The 13,669-nt window shown below is 46.3% G+C and overlaps 1 pseudogene; it reads right to left on the reverse strand.

The window, feature by feature from the left end:
• Positions 1 to 4,805: 4,805 nt before the first annotated feature.
• LOC118999766 (ubiquitin-conjugating enzyme E2 C-like) lies at positions 4,806 to 5,462 on the reverse strand (annotated as a pseudogene).
• Between the last annotated feature and the right edge of the window lie 8,207 nt (positions 5,463 to 13,669).

Raw genomic sequence — 13,669 nt, forward strand, 5'->3', positions numbered from 1 at the left:
TCCAATACTTCCTAAAATTTATGCTACAGAAACCGTGGCATTGTTACTGTTAGCAACTTGTTGAAAAAGTTTCGAGCACTATGCAGGACAAGCAAAACGCACCGCCGGCTCCCGTCGCAGCCTCTGAGCGCAGTCGGCCTTTGGTTGCACAGCTTCTAGTGTAAGTGTGTTCACGTCCATCCGTTGTTGATCTGACTCCCTCTTGGCTTCGCCTCATTCCGGCACAACTTATTTTCCCTGATTCCTCTCTTCTTCAAAGCCTCTATCTTGCCATGTGCCATAATTAAGGGGTTTCAAATTATATTGAAGTCCTCTGACATTTCCATTTCTGTAGACTCCATTTGTCTCGTTCTTCACGTTCAACCCAGGCCCGTCCTGCAATGTTTCACTCAGACACCATCTTCTTTACAAAGGTAAAGGGATGGTCTTATCATCCCTTTTTTCCTCCCCCTCCCATCCATCCATCCATCCATCTGCCCGCCCATCTGAATCTCACCCGGCCCTGAATCCCAAGGGCTCTGTTCACCCTTGTGAGGTCCCTTGGTACCCTGCCGGTGAGCGCTTTTTCCTCTCTCTTGTGGGTTGAATGGCCCCCCCTCCCAAAAGTTATGTTTACGTCCTGCCCCCAGACCCCCAGACTTTATTTGGGTAAAGGATCTTTGCCAGTATAGCTAATTTCAGGACTTGGAGAGGTCTTCCTGGATTACTTGGGCGGATTCCTAAACCCAAATGACAAGTGTCCTTGTAAGACATGCAAGAGAAGACAGAGANGTTTCACTCAGACACCATCTTCTTTACAAAGGTAAAGGGATGGTCTTATCATCCCTTTTTTCCTCCCCCTCCCATCCATCCATCCATTCATCTATCCATCTGCCCGCCCATCTGAATCTCACTCGGCCCTGAATCCCAAGGGCTCTGTTCACCCTTGTGAGGTCCCTTGGTACCCTGCCGGTGAGCACTTTTTCCTCTCTCTTGTGGGTTGAATGGCCCCCCCTCCCAAAAGTTATGTTTACGTCCTGCCCCCAGACCCCCAGACTTTATTTGGGTAAAGGATCTTTGCCAGTATAGCTAATTTCAGGACTTGGAGAGGTCTTCCTGGATTACTTGGGCGGATTCCTAAACCCAAATGACAAGTGTCCTTGTAAGACATGCAAGAGAAGACAGAGACATAAAAGGTGAAAACAGAGGCAAAAATTGGACTGATGTAGACACAAACCAAGGAATGCCTGGAGCCGCCTGGAGCTGCACAGGAAGGAAGCTCCTGCTTGCTCCTTTGCTGAGGAAACAGCAGCAAACAGAAGTTGAGTAATAACCTGCCCAAGGCCATCCAGCTGCTAAGTGTCAGGCACGAACTCTGGGCCAGGCCTTATGAAGCACGTTGGACACGAAAACAAACAAGACCTGAGTCAGTCCTCCAAGAACTCACTGAAAAACAAAGAGCAATGTCGATACCATTTTAGTGTTAATAACACGTTTTATCTACTGGGAATTGTCTCCTTGTTTTACGCGTTTTCATAATCCCAGGGAGCATTTCTTCAGTGGGAATGGTCTTTCAACAAAAGGACAGATGCAGATGTGCACAGAAGTCAAACGCTTTAGAAAGGTCATATAAAAAAAGGGGTGATAAGCATCTCAGATTTGAGAGCTGTTTTTTTTCTTCTAGGGGCGCTTGCGGGAGGGGGAGGAGTGGGGCAGAGGCGCGCTCCGGAGCCCAGATGCTGTCCGAGGTCCTGAATTGCGATTGCCTGCTGGGCCAGTCGCACCACCCGTGGTAAAGGGCTGGTTCTGTTTTTGCTTTTAGTAAAATGTCCAATGAACGTTTTACTCGTGAACTGATACTTTTATAAAGCACAATAAAAAGTGGAGGTGCTCACATGCCCGGGTGTCACATCGATGCTAAATCTGTGTAAAAGTTCCTCAACACTGACTCAATTTCTGTACTTAGCTCATTGCAGACCCGAGACAAGTGCGCACGGAGCACTGGCCCGAAGACCACGCCGCGAGAACTGCTTCCCCGTGGCAGTCAGTCAGGAGTCGGACTGCCCGCACACGCCCCTAAAGAGGCATGGGTGGAGAACCCTCGTGCCCGGCAGTGACATGCATGTAAGGAGAGTGCACCAGTGGCTTCACAACAAGATTTGAAGACCCAGAACCCAGACGTGAGGATGGGCACGTGGCTTCCCAAGTAGCGCAAGTGTTGTGTTGATGAAAGGACAGCCTTTTTGTGACAGATGACAGGACTGGAACTGCGAGAGCAGTGAGGCCGCCATTCTGAGACTCATTCCACGCTGGCTGCCGAGACCACTGAACAGGGCGTCATGTGTGAGGTTCAAATGAGACACTAGGGGGCTACACCTACTTTGCCACTTTTGCGGTTCCCCCCAGATCCCAGACTCTGGCAGGCCTCCACCAAATGCCGTGCCCTTTCCTAGGGGTGCCCTGATCCCCAGTCCCTGGCACCTTTTCCATCTGCTTAATTCCTATTCATCCTTTCAAGGCTCAAGTACAGCAGCACCCTTCTAGGCATTTCCTCCCCTGGGCTCCCTGGGGTTTTGTAAATCTCCCTATCACAGTGTTAACCACCTCAAATTGTAATTGTTGTTCATTCATAAACAGGTCCCTCAGGGGCTCATAGTTGGAAGAAATAAAGACACAGGCTTCTGCCACATACTTAACTCTGTGCTCCCCAAAGCCTAGAACAGGACTAGGGACACTGTGAATGGGCAGCGAATGTTTGGTTAGAGAAAGAAAGAGAGAGGAAGGAAAGGAGAAAGAGTATGAAGGAGAAGCGGGGAGATAGGAAGAAGAAAGGGAAGATGGAAGAAGGAAAAGGGGGAAGGAAGGAACGGGGAAGGAAGAAATCAAGGAGGAGGAAGGAAGGAGAGAAAGAAAGAAGAAGAGCAATGGTAGGTCACAATTACAGACAAAGCCAAAAATCTCCGTATATATGCCTGGCTGTTCTTGTGATTTCCCAACCTAATGCCATTAGGCATCATGAGCTAGGGAGGGGGGAGTGTATTATGGATAGAATGTTCTGCACATAAAATCAGAGCTGCCACGTGCAATTCTTCTGCTCTGGTGATGGGCGTGTAAAAACACCTTTGATTCCTTATGACCATCCCTACAAAGTATTTCGTATGAGAGCTTTTTCTTCTGTGCTTTCTGTCCCAGAACACTTAGGAATGGTGTGTGTGTTGGGTGGGGGGGAGCAGATATGTGTGCTGAATCCACGGAATCAAAAACAGTGTCCTGCTGGACCTGAAACCAACCACTGGGCCTGCTTCACCACCCCCTAGATCACATGGGCCCCTCTGACAGAGTCCTTCCACTCCTGGTGAGTGTTCTCAGTGGTTCCGCCATATCCACCCCTCCCTGAGGCTTTGGGCCATCCACACCACAGGTCTATGCCTGACTGTACCCTAATGGAAGGCTTGGTCCTCCCACCTTCCTGCACTGTGAGGCTTCCCTTGGGTAGGGCAAACCAAGGAGAGTGTCTGAGCTGTGCATTGGTCTCAGAGAGTTAGGAGCCTTTGATCCCAGGACTTGGAGGAACTCTGGGGGCAGTGTGGCCAAAAGGCACACACAAGCGTATCTCAGTGCCAGCTCTGCTCCAGCCAAAATGCCCTTACATTTTCCCCACTGTCAACATTTGCAGTCTTCTCAGAGGTCTCCACCGGCTTCCGAACATCCCTTCTAGAGGAGTAAAGAAATGTGCAGAGATGTGGGGGTGGGGTATTAAAAAAGTAAAGAAGTGTGCAGACTTCGCTGATGCACCAGAGCACCTCTCGGTGCTCAGCCACCTGCCCCAAGGGCAGGTCCCCTCCACTCATGCCTGGGGTGGTAGATGAGCCTAGACATGGGGTGCAGATTTCTCAGACCATCTTCTGTGAATACCTGCCCTTCCCATCAAGTTCCCTAACCTGTAACTTCTCCTGCCCTTAAGGGGAAACTTTCTCTCCATCTTTCATGCATGTGGGAGGCTTCATTATTCAGGCTCAAAGATCGCTCATTGTCTATGATGAGATAAAACCTGAAGGAAAGGGATGTGGAGGGAACATGATGGGGAGACCGAGGTGAAGGGAAGGAAGGAAGAAGATGACAAATGCAAAGAGTGACAAGGATGTCCTCTATTTACTTCCCCTCCTTCCCCACTTTTTTCCTCTCTTGCTTGCTCTCCTACACTACCTCCCTCCATCCTCTCCCTTTGTTTTAAAATGTAGGTTTTATTATCATTTAAGTGTGGTAACTCCAGCAAATCAGGAGACAATTGCCATTGAACATAGTGTGTTACTCACAGTTTCCAACAGGAGCACTATGCCATGACATACAAGGCCACGTGGGGAATCACCAGGGTCAGTCAGGATGCAGAGGGGATAAAACGTTATTGTGGCTTTCATGGAAAGTAATGGGCAAGACAAGGTATCAAGCCTAGGATTGGCTAGTTTGAACAACTTCAGTGGGCTCTAGGGTGTAGATGCCATTCTGAGGTGTCTGGTTGGGTAGGTAAGTGGGTTCTCTGTTCTGTCCCACTGGCCTATAGGTCTGTCTTTGTGCCAGTACCACACTGTTTTGATTACTGTGGCTTTGTAGTAAGTTTTGACATCAAGAAGTGTAAGGCCTCCAACATGTTCTTCAATGATTATTTTGCCTATTTGGTCTCCTTTGAGATTTCATATGAATTTTATTTTGTATTTTATGTTTATTTAATATATTCATCACAGGGGTTCAACCAGAGACTTAATTTAAAAAATAGAAACAAAGCAAATATGACACCACAACTGAAGATACAGAGTCATATACAAAAATCAAGGTGAGGACAGGCCATCTAAGGCAAAAAAAAAAATGCACAAGGAGAGGGGCTGGACAGCCCGGGTCAGGGTTCGTGAGGTTTCTTGCACGTACTTCTCGAAGGCGGTGGGGTTTTTCCAGAGCTCAGCAGCGTGTGTGTTCAAGGGGCTATTGACATTGGGTTCTCCGAGCAGCGAGCAGGCTCTGGATGGAGAGCAGGAGGGTCCTGACGTAATACAGGGCGGGCCACTTGTGCTTCAGGATGTCTGGGCAGATGTCACCCTGGGTGTCCATGTTGGGGCGGTAGCAGAACGTGAGGAGTATCACTTTTGGCACATTGTATGGGAAGTCACTCTATCTAGGGAGAGCTTATACCTCAGGTCTTTGTATACTATGCCGGCTGCTCTGTGGATGGTTCCTACCCACCTGAAAAGGTGGTCTGATTCAGGGAAGGCAGAAATTTCTTTGTTGCCAGACATCACAAGTGTCATCTGCTCCTGCTGTAACCTCTTGCCCGTGGCCCTCCCACCCCCACCTGGGGCAGCACGCCAACTGGGCTCGGCTCCGTCACAAGCAGCAGCAATGCTGGCCGCGGCTGGGCTGCGGTTCTGGGAGGCCACCTGGACAGCGCTGGCAAGTGCACAGGAACTTGGAATGCCACTGTGACTCTGCATATGACTCTTAGAACGGGTTTTCTGATTCGTGCCAAAAACACCATTGGGATTTTGATAAGGTTTGCACTTAATCTATAGCTTGCTTTGTTGGATGGTATTGCTATCTTAACAATATTAAGCCTTCCAGCCACGAGCATAGGATGTCTTTCCATTTATTTATGTCTTCTGTAACTTCTTTCAGAAATATTTTGGCCCTGACCAGTGTGGCTCAGGTGGTTGGACGTCATCCCACAAACCGAAAGGTCATTGGTTCCATTCTGGGTCAGGGCACATGCTTGGGCTGCAGGTTTGGTCCCTGGTTGGGGCGCATACGAGAGGTAACCCTAGAAACAATAGATGTTTCTCTCTGCTACCGTTGTTTCTCTTTTTCTCCCTTCTGTCCCCTCTCTACAAATAAATAAATAAAATATAAAAAAAGATTGGAAAAATTCTAGCCATTATAAAAAAGGAATAATTTTGTACGCATCAAAATTTCAACTAAACTACAAAACAACGATTATTCAGAATCACCTGAAACCTAGCTGAATGGAAGTCCTACAACTAGGGATTTAAAGAAACCCCACAGAGACTGGTAGGAGGAGGGGCAGGCACAAAACAGGCTGGTTCCACACTCACTTGTAGTGGTTAAAAGTCAGGAGGGATATCTGAGCTGCAGAGGCTCCTCCTGAGAAGTGAGGGGTCCCAGCAGCCCAGGGCTCCAGTACTAGGATAGCTTCTGGCTGCAAGAACCAGTGGGGATTGTGGCTGAGTGAGACAGAGGGCTCTGGAGTCCAGGGAAGTTCCTCTTAAAGGGCCCGAGCATGGACTTACTCTGACTCACTCCCTCTGAGCTCCAGTGCTGGGACAGCAGCTTGAAAGGCACCAGGGACATGCCAGAAGGAACTGAGTTTTCTGTCATCAGGGCAAGAGCTTCATGGGGGGCAGCTTTCTGCCAGAAAAAAAATCCTGGCAGAAGCCATTATTCCTTCTTTGACCCTCCCCCAATGAAGCCAGCAGGTGGATGCTGTATTAATCTGGCCATCATTCTTTGCCTGCCCTGAAGACCTGAGACCCTTCCCTGAGACCTTGTTCCATCCAACCTCCAAACCCACCACAATTGTTTCCAGTGGCTTTTCCATACGAAGGACTTGTCTTATCTCATGCTTCAGGCTTTCCTAAAATGTCTCAAACAAGCAGCAACTGGCCTGGTGTGCCCCACACCTCTCACTGAGTGGTCCCAGGCCCATCACTAGCAGCAGCTGGCCTTGGTTCATAGCTTGGCATCTCCTGAACGCCTCCAAGTTCAGCATATGTAGCAGCCATCTGCAGATCACTTTGTAACTAATGTCAGGTGGCCCTGGGGAGAACACAGGTGGGAGCTGATTTTGGCCTGCACTCCCCAGGATGCTCCAGGGCCAGCACACCAGGTGGACAACTTCAGACCACATAGAGGCACCACCCAACCACCTGTACAAGTGACACACTCAAGGAGTGGACTCAGCAGGTACTAGAGTCCCACTGAAGTAAGTTCTGCTCTGTGGGGTTGGCCCCTGCACAGTTGATCCTCCACAGTGGTTGCTAGTTGCAGCCAGTCCTTAGGGCCAATCAGCCTGATGGTAAATTCCTCCCACTGGTGTGCCAAGATCAATCAAGGTTCAACTACAAGAGGAGGGGGTGCACAGTCCACGTGGGAAGATGCACCTGGAGTGCCTAGCTCAGGTGAATAGGGAGGCTATGCCACTGGAACCTACAGGACACCTACTACATTAGGCCACTCTATCAAGCCCAGGAGACATAGCAGCTCTGCCTAATCAATTTTTTTAAAAAAGGGAGGTTGCTAAAATGAGGAGACAAAGAAACATGGCCCAAATTAAAGAACAGAACAAAATTCCAGAAAAAAAAAACTAAACAAAATGGAGACATGCAATCTACTAGAGGCAGAGTTCAAAACAATGGTGATAAGGATGCTCAGTGAACTTAGTGAGGACCTCAACAGCATTAAAAAAAAAAGAACCAGGCATATATGAAGGATACACTAACCAAAATGAAAAATAATTTACAGGGAATCAGCAATAAAGTAAATGAAGCAGAGAATCAAATCAGTGATTTGGAATATAAGGAAGCAACAAAACAAAACAAAACAAACAAAAAACAACTGGACTTCCAGCCAAGATGGAGGCAAGGTGGAAACACTGTGCCTCCTTGCACAACCAAGTTTAAAGACAACAAAGTTTTAGTAACAAAAATGCAACCAAAACACAGAAAATTGAACTGTATGGAAGTCCAACAACAACGAACCATTCAGCCAGACTGGTAAGAGGGGCAGAGTCAATGGCTGGCGGAGCGGGTTGGGCCAGAGAAAGCACTGGACCCACCCAGGAGCGCAGGCCGCGGTTGGCGGATCCCAGGTGTGGGGTGGCAACAGGCGGACCCAGTGAGGGCACAAGGTGGCTGGCTGACCATGATCACACATTCACGCACAGATAAGGCAAAGGAGTGAGCAGTAAGACAGACCACGCAGGCTAGGGCCCCAGAGATGGGAATTAAAGCCTAAAAGTTCCAACTGGAAAACTTTTGGGGTCGAGGTGCCGGGAGAAGCTCCCAGGCTCACAGAGAGTTTGTTGGAGAGACCCACAGGGTCCTGGAGGGTGCACAGGCCCACACACCCAGGAGCCGGCACCAGGAGGCCTGGTTTGTTTGCAGGAAGCAGCAGAGGGGACCAAAATCTAAGAGAGAGTGGAACAAACGCCATTATCCCTCTCTGACTCTGCCCCCACATACAGTGTCACAACCCAGTGACTGGGATGCCCCACCCTTGTGAACACCTAAGGCTCTGCCCCTCATACATAACAGGCACAACTTGAGCAAAACATTATGGCTCAAGAAGAACAGCTCAAAGCCCCAGAGCCAATACTTCTAAGCGACCAAGAGATAGTCAACCTATTAGATGAACAGTTCAAAATACTGGTGATCAGGATGCTTACAGAACTGGTTGATTATAGTCACAAGTTAGAGGAACAAATGAAGGCTAAACTAATTGAAATGAAGGGAAATGCACAGGAAACCAATAGTGATGGAAAGGAAACTGGGATTCAAATCAAGGGAGTGGACCAGAAGGAAGAAAAAAATGACCAAACAGAAAAATATGAAGTAACAAGAATTTTAAAAAAATGAGGAGGGGCTTAGGAATCTCCAGGACATCTTTAAATGTTCCAACATCCAAATTATAGGGGTACCAGAAGGGGAAGAGGAACAGCAACAAGTGGAAAACTTATTTGAACAAATAAAAGGAGAATTCCCCCAATCTGGCAAAGGAAATAGACTTCCAGGATGTCCAGGAAGCTCAGAGAATTTCAAAGAAGATGGACCCAAGAAGGAACACACCAAGGCACATCATAATTACATTACACAAGATTAAAATGAAGGAGTCCTGGCTGGTGTAGCTCAGTGGATTGAGCCATGGGCCTGCGAACCAAAAGATCGAGGTTTGATTCCCAGTCAGGGCACATGCCTGGGTTGCAGGCCAGTTCCCAGCAGGGGCCAGTTCCCAGTAGGGGATGCACAAGAAGCAGCCATACATTGATATTTCTCTCCCTTTCTCCTTCCCTTCCCTTCTAAAGATAAATAAATAAAAATTTTTAAAAAGATTAAAATGAAGGAGAGAATCCTAGAAGCAGTAAAAGATAAGGGGACAGTCACCTGCAAAGGAGTGCCCATCAGACTGTCAGTGGATTTCTCAAAAGAGACCTTACAGGCAAGAAGGGGCTGGAAAGAACAATTCCAAGTCATGAAATCCAAAGGCCTACATCCAAGGTTGCTCTATCCAGCAAAGCTTTCATTTAGAATGGAAGGGGAGATAAAGTGCTTCCCAGATAAGGTCAAGTTCAAGGGGTTCATCATCAGAGAGCCCTTATTATATGAAATGCTAAAGGGACTTATCTAAGAAAGAGAAGATAAAAATATGAACAGTGAAAGGACAGCAAACTCACAGTTATTAACAACCACACCGAAAACAAAAGCAAACTAAGAGGACAGCTACATATGGAGCGGAACCATAGAACTGGAGATCACATGGAGGGTTAGCAACAGGGGGGGAGGAGGAGAAGGGGGAGAAGGTACAGAGAATAAGTAGCATAGATGGTAGATAGAAAATAGACAGGGGGAGGGCAAGAATAGTGTGGGAAATAGAGAATCTAAAGAACTTGTGACACATAGACGTAAACTAAAGGGGGGTAATGGTGGGGGAGAGGGTATGTAGGGTGGAGGGGAACAAAGGGGGGGAATGGGACAACTGTAATGGTATAATCAATAAAATATATATTTTAAAAATCCACCAAAAAACCCCACTCAATCAGAACAGCAAAAAGGAAAAAGAATGAAAAAGTTAAGATAGTGTAAGGAACCTTTGACACAACTTCAAGCATACTAACATTCTTATCACGGGGATGCTAGAAGGAGAAGAAAGAGCAAGAAATTGAAAACCTACTTGAAAAAAATGACAGANGGGTGGAGGGGAACAAAGGGGGGGAATGGGACAACTGTAATGGCATAATCAATAAAATATATATTTTAAAAATCCACCAAAAAACCCCGCTCAATCAGAACAGCAAAAAGGAAAAAGAATGAAAAAGTTAAGATAGTGTAAGGAACCTTTGACACAACTTCAAGCATACTAACATTCTTATCACGGGGATGCTAGAAGGAGAAGAAAGAGCAAGAAATTGAAAACCTACTTGAAAAAAATGACAGATAACTTTCCTAACCTAAAGGAAAGAGACAGACAAGTCGAGTAAGCACAGAGAGCCCCAAACAAGATGACCCCAAAGACACACCAAGACACATCAAAACTAAAACGCAAATGATTAAAGACAAAGAATCATAAAAGCAGTAAGAGAAAAGCAGTCAATTAGCACAAGGGAGCTCTCATAAGGGACTGGCAAAAAGTACTCAAAATGATGAAAAACAAGGACTTACAACCAGACTTCTAGGCAAGATGGAGGTGTAGGTAGATACACTGTGCCTCTTCACACAATCAGAAGGACAACAACAAATTAAAAAAAACAGAACTGAGAGAAAAATTGAACTGTATGGAAGTCTGACAAAGAGTTAAAGAAGAAACATTCATCCAAACTGGTAGGAGGGGCAGAGACAGGCAGCTGGGGCAGAGGACTTGCAGCAAGATGGCGGCTGGTGGAGTGGGCAGACCCACATTCATGTGCAGATAAACTGGGAGAAACAACTAGGGAGGGAGACAGACCATGCAACCGAGGGTTCCAGTTCAGGGAAATAAAGTCTCAAAACCTCTGATTCAAAAAACCTGTGGTAGTTGAGGCAGCGGGAGAAACCACCAGCCTCACAGAAGTCTTTTGAGAAACCCACAGGGTTCTAGAAGTACTTAAACCCACCCACTCAGGAATCAGCACCAGCAGGGCCCAACTTGCTTGTGGGTAGCAGCAGAAGTGACTGAAAGCTAGCAGAGTTGAACAAGTAGCGATGTTCTTTCTCTGACCCCTCCCCCACATTTAGCGCCATGGGTTGTCCTGCCCTGGTGAACACCTAAGGCTCCACCCCTTACTACATAACACATGTGCTGAGACCAAAAAAAAAAAAGGCCCAAATGAAAGAACAGATCAAAGCACCAGAAAAAATACAACTAAGTGATGGAGAGACAGCCAACCTATCAGATGCCCAGTTCAAAACACTGGTAATCAAGATGCTCACAGAATTGGTTGAGTATGGTTGTGAATTAGAGGAAAAAGTGAAGACTATGCAAAGTGAAAGGGAAATGTACAGGGAACCAACAGTGATGGTAAGGAAACTGGGACTCAAATCAACAGTATGGACCAGAAGGAAGAAAAAAAAATTCAACCAGAACAGAATGAAGAAACAAGAATTTAAAAAAATGAGGAGAGGCTCAAGAACTCTGGGACAACTTTAAGTGTTCCAACATCCCAATCATAGGGGTTTCAGAAGGAGTACAAGAGCAAGAAATCGAAAACTTATTTGAACAAATAATAAAGGAGAACTTCCCCAATCTGGCAAAAGAAATACACTTCCAGGAAATCCAGGAAACTCAGAATCCCAAAGAAGTTGGACTCAAGGAAACACACACCAAGGCACATCATAATTACATTAGCCAAGATTAAAGAGAAGGAGAGAATCTTAAAAGTAGAAAGAAAAGGAGACAGTTACCTACAAAGGAGTTCCCATTAGACTATCAGCTGACTTCTCAAAAGAAACCTTATACACAAGAAGGAGCTGGAAAGAAGTATTCAAAGTCATGAAAGGCAAGGACCTACATCCAAGATTGCTCTACCCAGCAAAGCTCTCATTTAGAATGGAAGGGCAGATAAAGTGCTCCCCAGATAAGGTCAAGTTCAAGGAGTTCATCATCACAGAGCCCTTATTATATGAAATGTTAAAGGGACTTATATAAGAAAAAGAAGATAAAAACTATAAACAGTGAAATGACAACAAACTCACAACTATCAACGGAACCAAACAGAAACAAAACAAACTAAGCAAACAACTAGAACAGGATCACAGAAATGGAGATCATATGGAGAGTTATCAATGGGGAAGAGGAGGGGGAGAATGGGGGAAAAGTACAGGGAATAAGTAGCATAAATGGTAGGTATGAAATAGACAGGGGGAGGAGATTAAGAATAGTATAGGAAATGGAGAAGCCAAAGAACTTATATGTATGACCCATGGGCCTGAACTAAGGTGAGGGTATGTGGGGGTGGGGAAGGGGCGTGCAGGGTGGAAGGGAATAAAAGGGTGAAAATGGGACCATTGTAATAACATAATCAATAAAAAATATTTTTAAATGCCCCCCAAAAAACCCCGAAGAAAAACAAATGACCTACAACCAAGATTACTCTACCCAGAAAAGCTATCATTTAGAATCAAAGTGCTGGGAACTGCCCTGCCTCTTTTCAGAAGCTGTAACCTCCCCCCGCAACCCCCGCCAGTGACTAAGGCTGAGTAGGAGACCTTGGGATCTTAAGCCACTAAGGAGATGAAGCTTATCTCCCTGGCATGGGCGCTGCCTCTGCCCCCTCTACTTCATCCAGCCTGGCCTTCAGTGCATGATCGGTTAGCCAATGACGGGTAAGATTCCTCTAGGGAGGAACAACCTAACACAGGCATGGTCACAGGGGGCCCTCAGGGAAGGACTCAGGGGGCTATAGCAAAAGGGGGTGATGGACCCCCACTCCTCGGCTTTGACATAGCCCGAGCCCTCATTCCGTCTGAAGTCTCCTAATTTCTTGGCTGCCTTACTTCCCCTGCCTGGCTTAAGCCTGAAACAATGACAGAGGGCAGTGCGGCCCTGTGCTGGAAAGGGCAGGTTCCCCATGATGATCAGTCCTAGAAAAAGAAAAATAAAATAAAATCTGTAAAACCTGCTTTGCTAAGAATGCTCTCAATTTTCTAATAAGGGTCTGAGCAGGATATGAGTTTGTTTCCCATAGTTTTGTAGCCCTTTAGCTAACAGACCCTGATTTAGAATAAGCTCTCATGGTTCTTAGTATGTTATCTATTGTTTGATCCTTTCTGCCTGACAATGATTAATGAGCTTTACCTGTATTCCTGTGCAAACTGGACCCAATAAAAGCCCAATGAGGGCATAAAAGCCCAATGAAACCCATTGAGAAAAAGGCCCTTGGCCCTTCTCCTTTGAGAGGTCGGCCATCTTTCCTCCCCAAGAAGATAATGTCTTGTTAGACTTATTCTCATCCATGGTGGCTGAGGGGAGCCCTGCGGGCAGAGCCCCCACACATCAAAGGACATATAAAGATGTTTAGCCAGGGAAAAAGCTAAAGGAGTTCATCACCACCAAACCAGTATTACATGAAATATTGTAGGGTCTTTTTTAATTTTAATTTTTAAAATTATTTATTTATTTATATTCAGAGAGAGGGGAAGGGAGGGAGAAAGAGAGAGAGAGAAACATCAGTCTGTGAGAGAAACATCAGTTGGTTGCCTCTTGGGGACCTGGGGACCCGGCCCGCAACCCAGGCATGTGCCCTGACTGGGAATTGAACTGGTGACCCCTTGCTTCTTAGGCCGGCACTCAGTCCACTGAGCCACACTAGCGAGGCTCAATCAAATGATTTTTTAAAATAAACGTTTGGTAGAATTTACTGGTGAAGCCATCAAATACAGGACTTTTGTCTGTTGGGAATTTCTTTTTAAAGATCTTATTTATTTATTTTTTACTTTTT

This window comes from Sturnira hondurensis, unplaced genomic scaffold (assembly GCF_014824575.4).
Source record: "Sturnira hondurensis isolate 20B ecotype Veracruz unplaced genomic scaffold, ASM1482457v3 Scaffold0015262, whole genome shotgun sequence".
In the NCBI taxonomy this organism is placed as follows: domain Eukaryota; kingdom Metazoa; phylum Chordata; class Mammalia; order Chiroptera; family Phyllostomidae; genus Sturnira; species Sturnira hondurensis.